This window comes from Melozone crissalis, unplaced genomic scaffold (assembly GCF_028551555.1).
Source record: "Melozone crissalis strain CALT ecotype California unplaced genomic scaffold, PUWL_Pcris_2 ptg000036l_1, whole genome shotgun sequence".
In the NCBI taxonomy this organism is placed as follows: domain Eukaryota; kingdom Metazoa; phylum Chordata; class Aves; order Passeriformes; family Passerellidae; genus Melozone; species Melozone crissalis.
In genome coordinates, this window is record NW_026535814.1 from 21,369,233 (window position 1) to 21,379,796 (window position 10,564).

Consider the following 10,564-nt stretch of genomic DNA (forward strand, 5'->3'; position numbering starts at 1 on the left):
TTCTTGCAGGGAGATGTGGGCCAGCCTTGAGCAGATCTGTTGCCATGAGATGCTGTGTGTCTGCTGATACCAGGCCTGGCGTAAAGACCAGTCTAAACACGATAAATCCTTTCTGAAGTTCCTCACGCCTAATCTCCGGGAACTGATAAAATTATGGGAAAATGGCAATAAAGAAAAAGCGGGCAGCGCTTTGCACCCCAGAGATTATTTAGAGAATAATGGGGAAATGCCACGAGAAAAAGCTGGGCCTGGAGAGCCTCTGTTTGGGAAGATCCCCAAAAATGAATGAGGTTTTAAGGAGGGGTTACAAGAGGAGGGTGAGCAGGGAGTGGTTGGGAGGAATTTTAATTAACATCAACGTTCGCAATGTTATTTAATAGGGTCCAAAAAAACATCTGAGAGCAATGAAAGCTGAAACCAGCGTTTTCAGAGCAAACAGAGGCAAGTGTGGGGCTGGGGGAGCAGGGCTGGGGCATGGGGGGCACCTGGAGAGGTGGGAGATTCTGGGCTGAGAAAAGTGGTTTTGGGAGGATGGCAGGGTGGAGGAGAGCTGAGCATCCCTGAGAGGCTCCCGGGGATGTGCACAGTGCAGGGACACCCCGGGTGACATCTGGGGAGGTAGAAAACCAGCAGCATCAGAAACTGAGGCTCTTTTGTGACCCAGAAACCCCCCTGAGGCGCTGGGGACACTGAGGAGCTGCTGTCAGGATTAAACACCTTCTGAAAGGGATGCCCGTCCAGAAATGCAAGAGTCTGACCTTGGTGACGGCATCAGGACAGCCCCAGGTGTGTGTCCCCATGGTGGGCACAGCCCCAGGTGTGTGTCCTGAGGACAGGGACAGATCCAGGTGTGTGTCCCCATGGTGGGGACAGCCTCAGGTGTGTGTCCCGAGATTGGGGACAGCCCCAGGTGTGTGTCCCCATGGTGGCACAGCCCCAGGTGTGTGTCCCCAGGTTGGGCACAGCCCCAGGTGTGTGTCCTGAGGACAGGGACAGCCCCAGGTGTGTGTCCCCAGGTTGGGGACAATCCCAGGTGTGTGTCCTGAGGACAGGGACAGCCCCAGGTGTGTGTCCCCATGGTGGGGACAGCCCCAGGTGTGTGTCCCCAGGTTGGGCACAGCCCCAGGTGTATGTCCCCATGGTGGGGACAGCCCCAGGTGTGTGTCCCCAGGTTGGGCACAGCCCCAGGTGTGTGTCCTGAGGACAGGGACAGCCCCAGGTGTGTGTCCCCATGGTGGCACAGCCCCAGGTGTGTGTCCTGAGGACAGGGACAGCCCCAGGTGTGTGTCCCCAGGTTGGGCACAGCCCCAGGTGTGTGTCCTGAGGACAGGGACAGCCCCAGGTGTGTGTCCCCAGGTTGGGCACAGCCCAGGTGTGTGTCCCCATGGTGGCACAGCCCCAGGTGTGTGTCCTGAGGACAGGGACAGCCCCAGGTGTGTGTCCCCAGGTTGGGCACAGCCCAGGTGTGTGTCCCCATGGTGGCACAGCCCCAGTTCTGTGTCCCCAGGCCGGCACAGCCGCAGGGCTGCAGCAGCCGGTGCAGGGGCTCACAGAGCCAGGGCCCATCCCCAGGAGCAGTTTCTCGGTTTCTCTCCCCGTGTCGCTGCCGAGGATCGGGCCCGGGATGCGCCAGCCCGGGCACGGCCGCAGAGGGGCGGGAGCGGCGGCTCAGCCCGGCCCTGCCCGGGCTTGTCCATGGGGCTGCTGAGAGCGATGACATAATTACAGTTTCAATCGCAGATTAATAAGAAGTGGGGTTTTATTTTTTTCCTTTTTTCCTTTTTTTTTTTTTTTTTTTTTTTTTTCCAGCAAGGCGAGGCATGCCCGGACGGGAAGGGCGCTGAGCTCCCGCTGGCTGGGAGCAGAGGGTGCCGTGCCCTCTTTGATGTCTCCTCTTGTGGCGGTGCTGCAAACTCTGGCGCTGCTGTCCCGGCTGCAGCTCCCCTGCCCGGGCCGTGCTCCCCTTCAGCTTCTTCCATCTTCAGGACCTTCATACTCCAGGGAGTGCAAATGGAGAATCTGAATTAAATCCTCTGAATTAAACTCTGCTGGTGGAGGAAAATCACTCCAGATGCCACCAAAGGCACAGGGGCTGGTAACTGGGAGGGAAGGGAAACTGAGGCAGAAGCAGCTTGGCCAAGGCCATTCAGAGGGTCTCTGTGACCTGTCAAGCTCAGGGATGCACCCGGAATGATGCAGCAGCTGGGAGAGGTGGCAGAGAGAGACCAGCGTGGCCTGTGGAGCATTGTACAGCTGTGACATGAGAGAGAGGGATGGCATCCATGGCCACATACCAAAATCCAAGCCTAAAGTCCAGGTTTTAGAGTTCTGGAGCATTAGGAAAAAACCCTAGGGTTTTTAGACCCTGAGAGAGTGCTTAAAGCAAAGCCAGAGAGGGGCAGAAATTTGTTGCTTCGGGGAATGATGGATATATAAGGAAATTTCTATCAATTTCCTCCCCCAACACTCAGCCCCACACAGCTTACCTGGACTAGCTGAATCTCTCACTTTATTCAGGTTTGGATGCTTCAGTGCCTGATGGAGGAGCTTTGGCACACCCTGGGTATGTCAGACCTGGGGCTGTCCCTCAGCTGCTCCCAGCAGGATCCCAGGGCCCAGCCAAGCCCTGCCAACCCCTTTTTAAAAAATTAAAAAAAGAATCACCCACATCCTCAGCTGACTTGAGAGCCATGATAACTCCTAATAACATTTTTTCCCCCTCACTTATCTAGGCTCAAGTCTTCATCCTGCACTTGTCAAAGTTCTCCTGCACTCAGAGGACTGGACAGTTGTGCCTTCCACTCTCTTACACAACTCCTGGAGCTCACAAAGTGCTTCTGAGACTCTTGTACCCACTTGGGAGGCACCGAGCAGAGCCCACAAGTGGGAGCCTTTCATGGAGCCTTTCACGGAGCTTCAGGAAGCAGATGAGACTTTGGGACAGACGTGTGTGACCAGGACCTGCTGCTGCTCCTTGTGGTTTCCTGCTCGCCGTGTTGCCCAACTCCACTTTCAGGTTCCTTTCAGACATTCCCCAAGTTCTGTTTTACCCTTTTCCGGTGCCCCTGAGGTTGTTCTGCTGGGCTGTTCATCTCCCCTGCAAGGGGATGGGTGTATCTGGAGCTGCTGAGCTCTGAGCACCAGAATCCCTCTGGCTCCATCTCCCTGGGTTTCCCCAAGCCACGAGCAGGTCCGTATCTGAGATCGGTTTCCTCCAACAAATCCGGTCCCTATCTAGGGATCTGCTTTCCTGCAACAAAAATATGCCCCAGGTGAGAAATTTGCCTCCTGAACTCGGTGTGACTTTGAACTCGGCTGAAAGACTTTGGATTAGGAGTATTGAGCTTGACTGTGCTGAAAATCAATCCAACCCCAGAGCCTGGCTGCTGCCAAGAGTGGTGATGCATCTCTGCAAAAAAAAAAAAAAAAAAAAAAAGTCCCAAGAAAAGTTATTTTTGTAGTATACACACTAAAATGCCAGTGCTGTCCCAGTCCAGCAGGCTCTCTCAGGCTCGAGGCCTCCAGGGAATGATCCCAGTTATGGATTGAGCTCCCATTTCTTCTCTCCATGGGCAGCAGACAGAGCTGGCAGCTCCCCCAGCTAGGGATGCTGCAGCATTAATGCTTCAACTGCAGCTTCAACTCTGGGAACTTTTGTCCCCAGAAAACACCCTAGAAGAAAAAAGAAAGAGCCTGAAGGGTTAAAACAGCACAGAGAGTTTTACGAGGCCAGGCTGCAGATGTTGTAGGCAGGGAGATGAAAGCAAACCCTCCTGCCCTGGGATGGAGGCAATTCCATCACTCCCCTGCCTCCAGCCCCTCTGCACACTGGCTGCTGGCTGGAAGTGGTTCTGCTGGTGAGCCCACGTCGCTGCACGAGGCCTCTCCATCCCACTGCTCGCTCTTGATCAATTATTAAAACCAGAAAATTCTCCAACCATGAAATTCATCCCAGCTTCCCCATGGTGTGCTGGGCTGGAAGAACCAAACCGCAGGGCCTGAGCTTCCAGGGAAGAAGGGGATGCCACTTCCAGCAGGGCATTTTGGGGGGCTGGACCGTCTCCATAGGTTTGGTTTTGTTTTTCCCAGCGTCCCCCCATGGCTCCTGCAGCCCCCTCAGTGAGCAATGTGCCTACCCACTGCTCTGCAGACCCCACCACCCAGCTCCCATCAGGTTTCCCTTCTTTCACCTTCATCAGATCTTCATCTTTCACTGGACCCCTTTTCCACCCACCTTCATTTTCTTGTTTCCTCATGTCAGCCTTGGCTTACCTTGCTGATGAGAGGCCAAACTTATTTTCTGTCCCATTTTTCCACTGGAGATTGGCTCTAAACTGAGCTAGCAGGCCTTGGTAGCTGTGGTTCTGGGCCCCAGTTGTGCCCCTTCACTGGCTGGAGGTCGGAGCCAGAGCCGTCCTGTTCCTTCCTTTGCAGCCTGCCTTGTGCAAAACAGATATCTTTGGGGTTAGAATGTGTTTTTTCCTATTTTAAGCGTATTCATGCTGACATTCTCATCTGGGCAGCTGCAGGGAATAACAAGAGACCCCCCTCAGCCCTGACACAACAACTCCCTGGAGGTCTTTGGTGGTCCAGCTCCAAACCCAGAGCATGGATGTGCCTCAGAATAACTTACATATTTGCTACAGGGCAGAGGATATAAATACATCCATGGTAATGCCAGCCCTATGCATCGCCTCGACAGCAAAATTAGTACTTGGTTCCTTGCAATATGTGGGATTTTTTTTCCCTTTTTCCCATGCGTGTTGTAACCCTGGTAACCGACAGCGCCCGCACCGACCACGTCTGACTCGCGCTGCTTTGTTCCTGTCTGGTACAAAAAAAGGCTGCAAACACTCCACCACGCTGAGAGCTAGTGAAACCACCCAGATCTGACTCTCAGAGCTGATCTCAAACCCTGAGGGCCCCAATGGCCCTCCCTTCAGCCCTGAGCCTGCTCAGACGCAAGGGATGGAGCCAAGAGCCTTGAGCCTGCCCAGGACAGCTGAGCTCAAAGGGGCTCAGCGCCTCTTCAGAGCTCCCACACCCTCCCAATGGTGCCCACAGACTGAGCTGTGGGTGGAGGGTGCAAGGGGACCCTGAACCTCTTTTTTTCATCCCAAATCCAGATATGCCACATTGCAGATGGCACTGGGCACACACAGGCTGGGGACAGGAACGCCAATGTCCCTCTGCACAGGATGTCTCAACCTCTGAAGGAGGGCTGTGCTCCTGCTCAGTGCTGCTTTCCCTTGCTCACCAGCCCAGGGAGCACACCAAAAGCCCAGACACCAAAGCACCAGCCCAGACAAAGCCCACCCTTGTTGCCACCACGGGGTCCTGGAGGAGGCTCAGTCGCAGCGCAGCTCGAGCTGCTCTGCTGCAGGGCAGATCTGCTCATTCAGGTCCTCTCCCTCCACACAGCCTTTGTGCTTTTTGGAAGTGGGGAGCTCAATTCACGCTCAGATTTCCACCTCATTTTCAGACTTCAACCTTGCCACCAGGTTCAGGAGACATTTAGAATTGTGGAATCCTCAAGGCTGGAAAAGAATTCCAAGGCCATCAAGTCCAGCCTCGTGTGCAGATGACAGCCAGACCTGGTGTGAGAGCATTGGAGCCTCTTGGCTTTCAGAAACCAGTGTGTCTGAAAAATAACCCAAGGGGATGGTCAGATTCATCACCAGCAGCACTCTGGCAGTTGATGGTGGTGATCCATAGCAAGACAAGGGGAAGCATCCTGTGCTTTTCCACTGAAGCTGATGACAGGGACCTTGGCTGGCAAACATTACACAGCAGCAACTTCCCCATTAACCACAGCAGCCACCACAGCCTCGCAAGCATTGTGGGGGTTTATTCATTTCATCTTTACACAGAACTTTGTGCAGTGAGCTGCTGGGGGGGCTGGGGGTGCTCCTCTGCCTCCCCTGGGCTGAGCAGGGCTCCTGCCAAAGCCTGGGGACACAGCCGGGTCACAGGGGACAGACCTCCCCAGCCCTCCCCAGCCATGGCCAGTCCTGGCTTCGCTGTCCACCCCCCAGCACATCACCTCTCACTGCTCCTTGTTGCAAAATTACAAAAATGTCTGGCCCAAAAAAGCCCGTGTGTGTCCATGCTACTCTCTGGATAAATGGCATGGGAGTAGCTCCATCTTCACTTCTTGCTCTAAATATTTCTCACAACTGGCTGTCCCAGCCCATTTTAATCCCCTCCCTCAAACCACCAGAGGTGTGCCCCCACCCTGGTATCTTCTTTCCAACGTGTGCCCAATAAAACAAGTTGAATTTTTAAATGCGTGTAGACAACATAAAGAAAATGCTTGTATGGATGTGTCTTGTTAATTCCTCTTAAGCCAATTTTTCTCCAGTTTGCCTCCACAAGGCCTTTCAGACCAGGGGATAGGTAGACTGAGAGACAGACAGACAGATGGACGGATGAAAGAAAGAAAGAAAGAAAGGTAGATAGATAGATAGATAGATAGATACATACATACATACATACATACATACATACATACATACGTAATGGATAGATGGATAGATACATAGATTGATAGATGATGGATAGATTGATTGATTGATTGATATTTGATGGATAGATAGATACATAGATACATAGATAGATACAGTGATTGATTGATTGATTGATTGATAGATATTTGATGGATAGATAGATTGATTGATTGATTGATTGACAGATAGATAGAGACAAATACCCAGCTGAGTTACCTTTTGCAAGCTGAGGTAAAATCCACTGGGGCAACTTTACACCAGTGAAAACACAACCAGCATAAAGAATCCGCTTTTCCATGGCTTTGAGCTGCCTGGAGCAGCCAGCCCACAAGCACCACAGGGTCCTGAGGGCTGCAGGGGCAGAAGGACTCGTTCTCCTGAGGGCTGGCAGATGCCCTGGGGAGGGTGGGCAGTGATCCAGGTGCTGAGCATCTCCTGGCCCTGGGATCATGGCTCTGCACCACCTGCAAATGGCCTTCCCATGTGGAAAACCAGGAAAGGTGGAATTTCACCACCTTCCCTTGCAGTACCTCAGCAGCTGACACTTTGGCAATATCTCACGTGTGATTTAGGACAAAATTTGCATTGTTTGGCCCTTCTTTATTGCACTCTTCAATTACTGCTCGGCAAAGCTGGGGGAAAAGGCTGCACTGTGCTGCAATTTAGGATGTTGCAGTGTGTTGCCAGAAGATTTAGCACTTTTGGTTCTGGAGGCATGGTCCAAAGCAAAAATACAGTTAATGAGAACAGCCATCCCAAATTTCCAGAGAAATTTTTCTCTAAGAAGGAGAGGAGGGAGACGTGTCCTGCCATCCGCTGGGAAATCTGGGCTCCAGACTGTCTCAACCACCTCATGTCTGAGCCTCTTAAGCAGATGGGATTTCTCTAAGGTGATTTCCAAGGAGGGAAGAGTGGGATCCACAGATAAGCTGCACAGAGCACGATGACAGGTGAGGTCCCAGGGCCACCACTGCTCTGCTGAGGATGCCCATGGAGATGGGGTGTGCCTGGATTTGGGTGCTGGAGGCTTGAAGCAAGAAGGACATCATCATCATCATGTTGCTGTCCAGGACTGACTTGGACATCAGCATTTTCATTTTGGAGGGAGCTAGCTTTGTCCTTGTCCACAGCTCCTTCATCTGTGCTTCTGCCCAGACCAGGTTTGTACCAGGTCAGCACTTTGCTCTGTGTGGCTGCAGCTTTTCCTGGCCCTGAAGATGGAATTACAGCACTGCCAAACTCTTGGCAAGGGGAAATTCCTCCCTGCTTAACCTCTAGTCTCTGTTTTAACCTCCCGCTGCCCCACGTCCACCAGCCCCAGAGCTGAATGAGTGAATGGGGACACAGATGAACTGGTGCTCAGCATCCTTCTGTCATGTTCTTTTTTATTTTCTTGTTGAATGAGGGATAAAATTAGCTCAGCAGGAGGTGAGGGCTGGAACATTTCAGCTAAAACTGTCATGGTATTGAAAAGCCAGAGTTTTGCTGATTATTTCTCAGCTTTCTTACTGTGAACAGCCTTGCCTAGCCTTTTGTTTTGACAGATGAGTGCAAGCAAAGATCTCACAGAATAAAGCGATCTGCCAGGCTTTTCAGGTCACTCTCCAGATGATTTTAATATTTGACCTGAAAAGGCACATCCAGCTGAAGATCCAGCCAGGGAAAATGACACAGGGAGAGGTGTAAAGGGGGTTGTGGAGGATATCCCAGACCCTCCTCACTGCACCCTGCAAACGGCACAGGAGCCCACCAGCACTGCACCCATCACGGGCACACCTCCACAGACAGACTCTGGCTTTGCTGGATCAATTTTCCACTTTGCATTTTCATAGAACAACAGAAAAGTTTACAGCTCATCCTGTTCCACCCCTGCCATGGGCAGGGACAGCTTCCACTGTCCCAGGCTGCTCCCAGCCCCATCCAGCCTGGCCTGGGGCACTGCCAGGGATCCAGGGGCAGCCACAGCTGCTCTGGGCACCCTGGGCCAGGGCCTGCCCACCCTGCCAGCCAGCAATTCCTAATTCCCAATGTGCCAAAATCTGTGCCTGCCCTCTGGCAGTGGGAGCCATTGCCTGGGTGCTGTCCCTGCCTGCCTTGTCCCCAGGGGCTGTGCAGCTCTCCTGGAGCCCCTGCAGGCCCTGGCAGGGGCTCTGAGGTGTCCCTGGAGCTTCTCTGGTGCAGCTGAGCAGCCCCAGCTGTGCCAGGCTGGCTCCAGAGCAGAGGGGCTCCAGCCCTGGGAGTATTTCTGTATTTCGGAAAGATGCTGGGAAAAGTTTCATACAGGGCACAGTACTTTCAACTTTCCCTTTCAGGATGACCAGCTTCTTGTAACCTCTGCACCTCACGAGTGGGATTCCTGGAAAACAGGAAGGTTAAATGATTTGGTCATATCTCATGGGCTAATGTGCAGGGACAAAAATCAGATCTTAATTCAAGGGACAAAGCCATCTATGCTACAATTTGGTTTCAGGGCCATAACCACCAGGATACAGTGTGTAACTCATGGAACAAGGTGAAAATGCACAAGAACACCTCTGTAGTGCAGAGTTCTGTGGCTGTCCATGTGTCTCAGTTGGTGCCACACCTCAGCTTAAAGCTGTCATCTTGTCCCTTCTGGCTTCTGGTGGGTGACCCAGCAGCCCAGCTTGGAGGTGGGAGAAGCACAAGTGAACCAAATATTCCCAATCTCTTGGTTAATCCAGAGTAAAACCCACCCAGCTGTGGCTGCCCCTTCCCTGGAAATGATCCAGGCCAGGTTGGATGGGGCTTGGAGCAACCTAGGATAATGGAAGGTGTGCCTACCCATGGCTGGCTGTTGGAACTTGACTTAAGGTCCCTTGCAAACAAAATATTTTCATGATTTTTTTTCCTGATTTTTGTGATTTTTAGACAGCCAGCTGCAACCCCAGCATGACCCTGTACCTGGTCATACGCCTGGATTTGGAGTGATCTTTCCAACCCCAGGTCCCAGACCTGCTCACCCAGATCAGTGCTACTCGACTCAAGGGCAATAATCAAGGGGTTTTGTGAGGCACTGGTCTGCTCCATCCTTGACCTGCAGTGCCTTTGAGGTGATCCTGGAGCTCCTGGTGGATGCCATCCCTGCCAGCTTGGCCCGTGCACCACGCAGGTGCCACGTCATTATTGGGCAGCTCACATTTGGTGGCTCAGATCAGAAATGAGCCAAACTGCAGCACAGATGGGATTGTTTGGGAGGGCTCCTGCCCTCCTGGGCCTTAGTGCACAGCAAGTGGCACAGGAGGGGTGCCTTCATCCTGCCTCAGCTTCCCATGCTGATTCCTGGCTGGAGGATGAGGAGAGAGCCTGGAAACAGAAACAGGCCCACGAGCAAAATCCCTTGTGGAGCTGGCTCATGTGCTCAGTGCTGTGGGCCCAGCTGAAGGCACAGGCCATTTGGAGGCACCCAAAGGCTGTGTGGCAGCAAATCCCTCTGGGGAGGGCACACCTGGGCTGAACAGGGGCACAGCCCTGAGCTGGTTCCCTCTGACCTGCTGAGGGGTCCCATTCCTGCGGTCCATCCCTGCCCTTCCGTAGGGTGGGAGCTCACAAGCCCATCTGGACATTCCTCTTGTCCATTTTCTTCAGCCTCCAGGACTCTGGAGGTTCCCACTCAAGGTGCTGCTCCAGGGAAGGCAGGAACAATCCATGGGGATTTGTCCCTGGCACAGCATGCGTGCAAGGAGCAGGGAATGCCTCAAGGAAGGGTCAGGGGGGCAAAAGGAGCTACCACCTTTATTTCCAGAGGCGTAGGAGATGAAACGGGTAGGAAATAGCCAAGGAAAACCCAAGGACTGGCTTCCTCCTGATATTTTCCTCCTCACCACAGGGCAGCCTGTGTCCCAGCAGAGAGCACAGGCTTGGCCCAGTCTTTGTGAGACAGGGACAGGAGCTGTGTCCCCAGCACGGGGGTTCCTTCAGGCTGAAATTAGGAGAAATAGGAACAGCAGCAAAAACAACCCAGGATATTTTGGGCAGCCAGTGCACCCAAACTGGGCAGCCAAAAGCTGAACCAGGCCAGGGGAGCCCCAGGCTCAGGA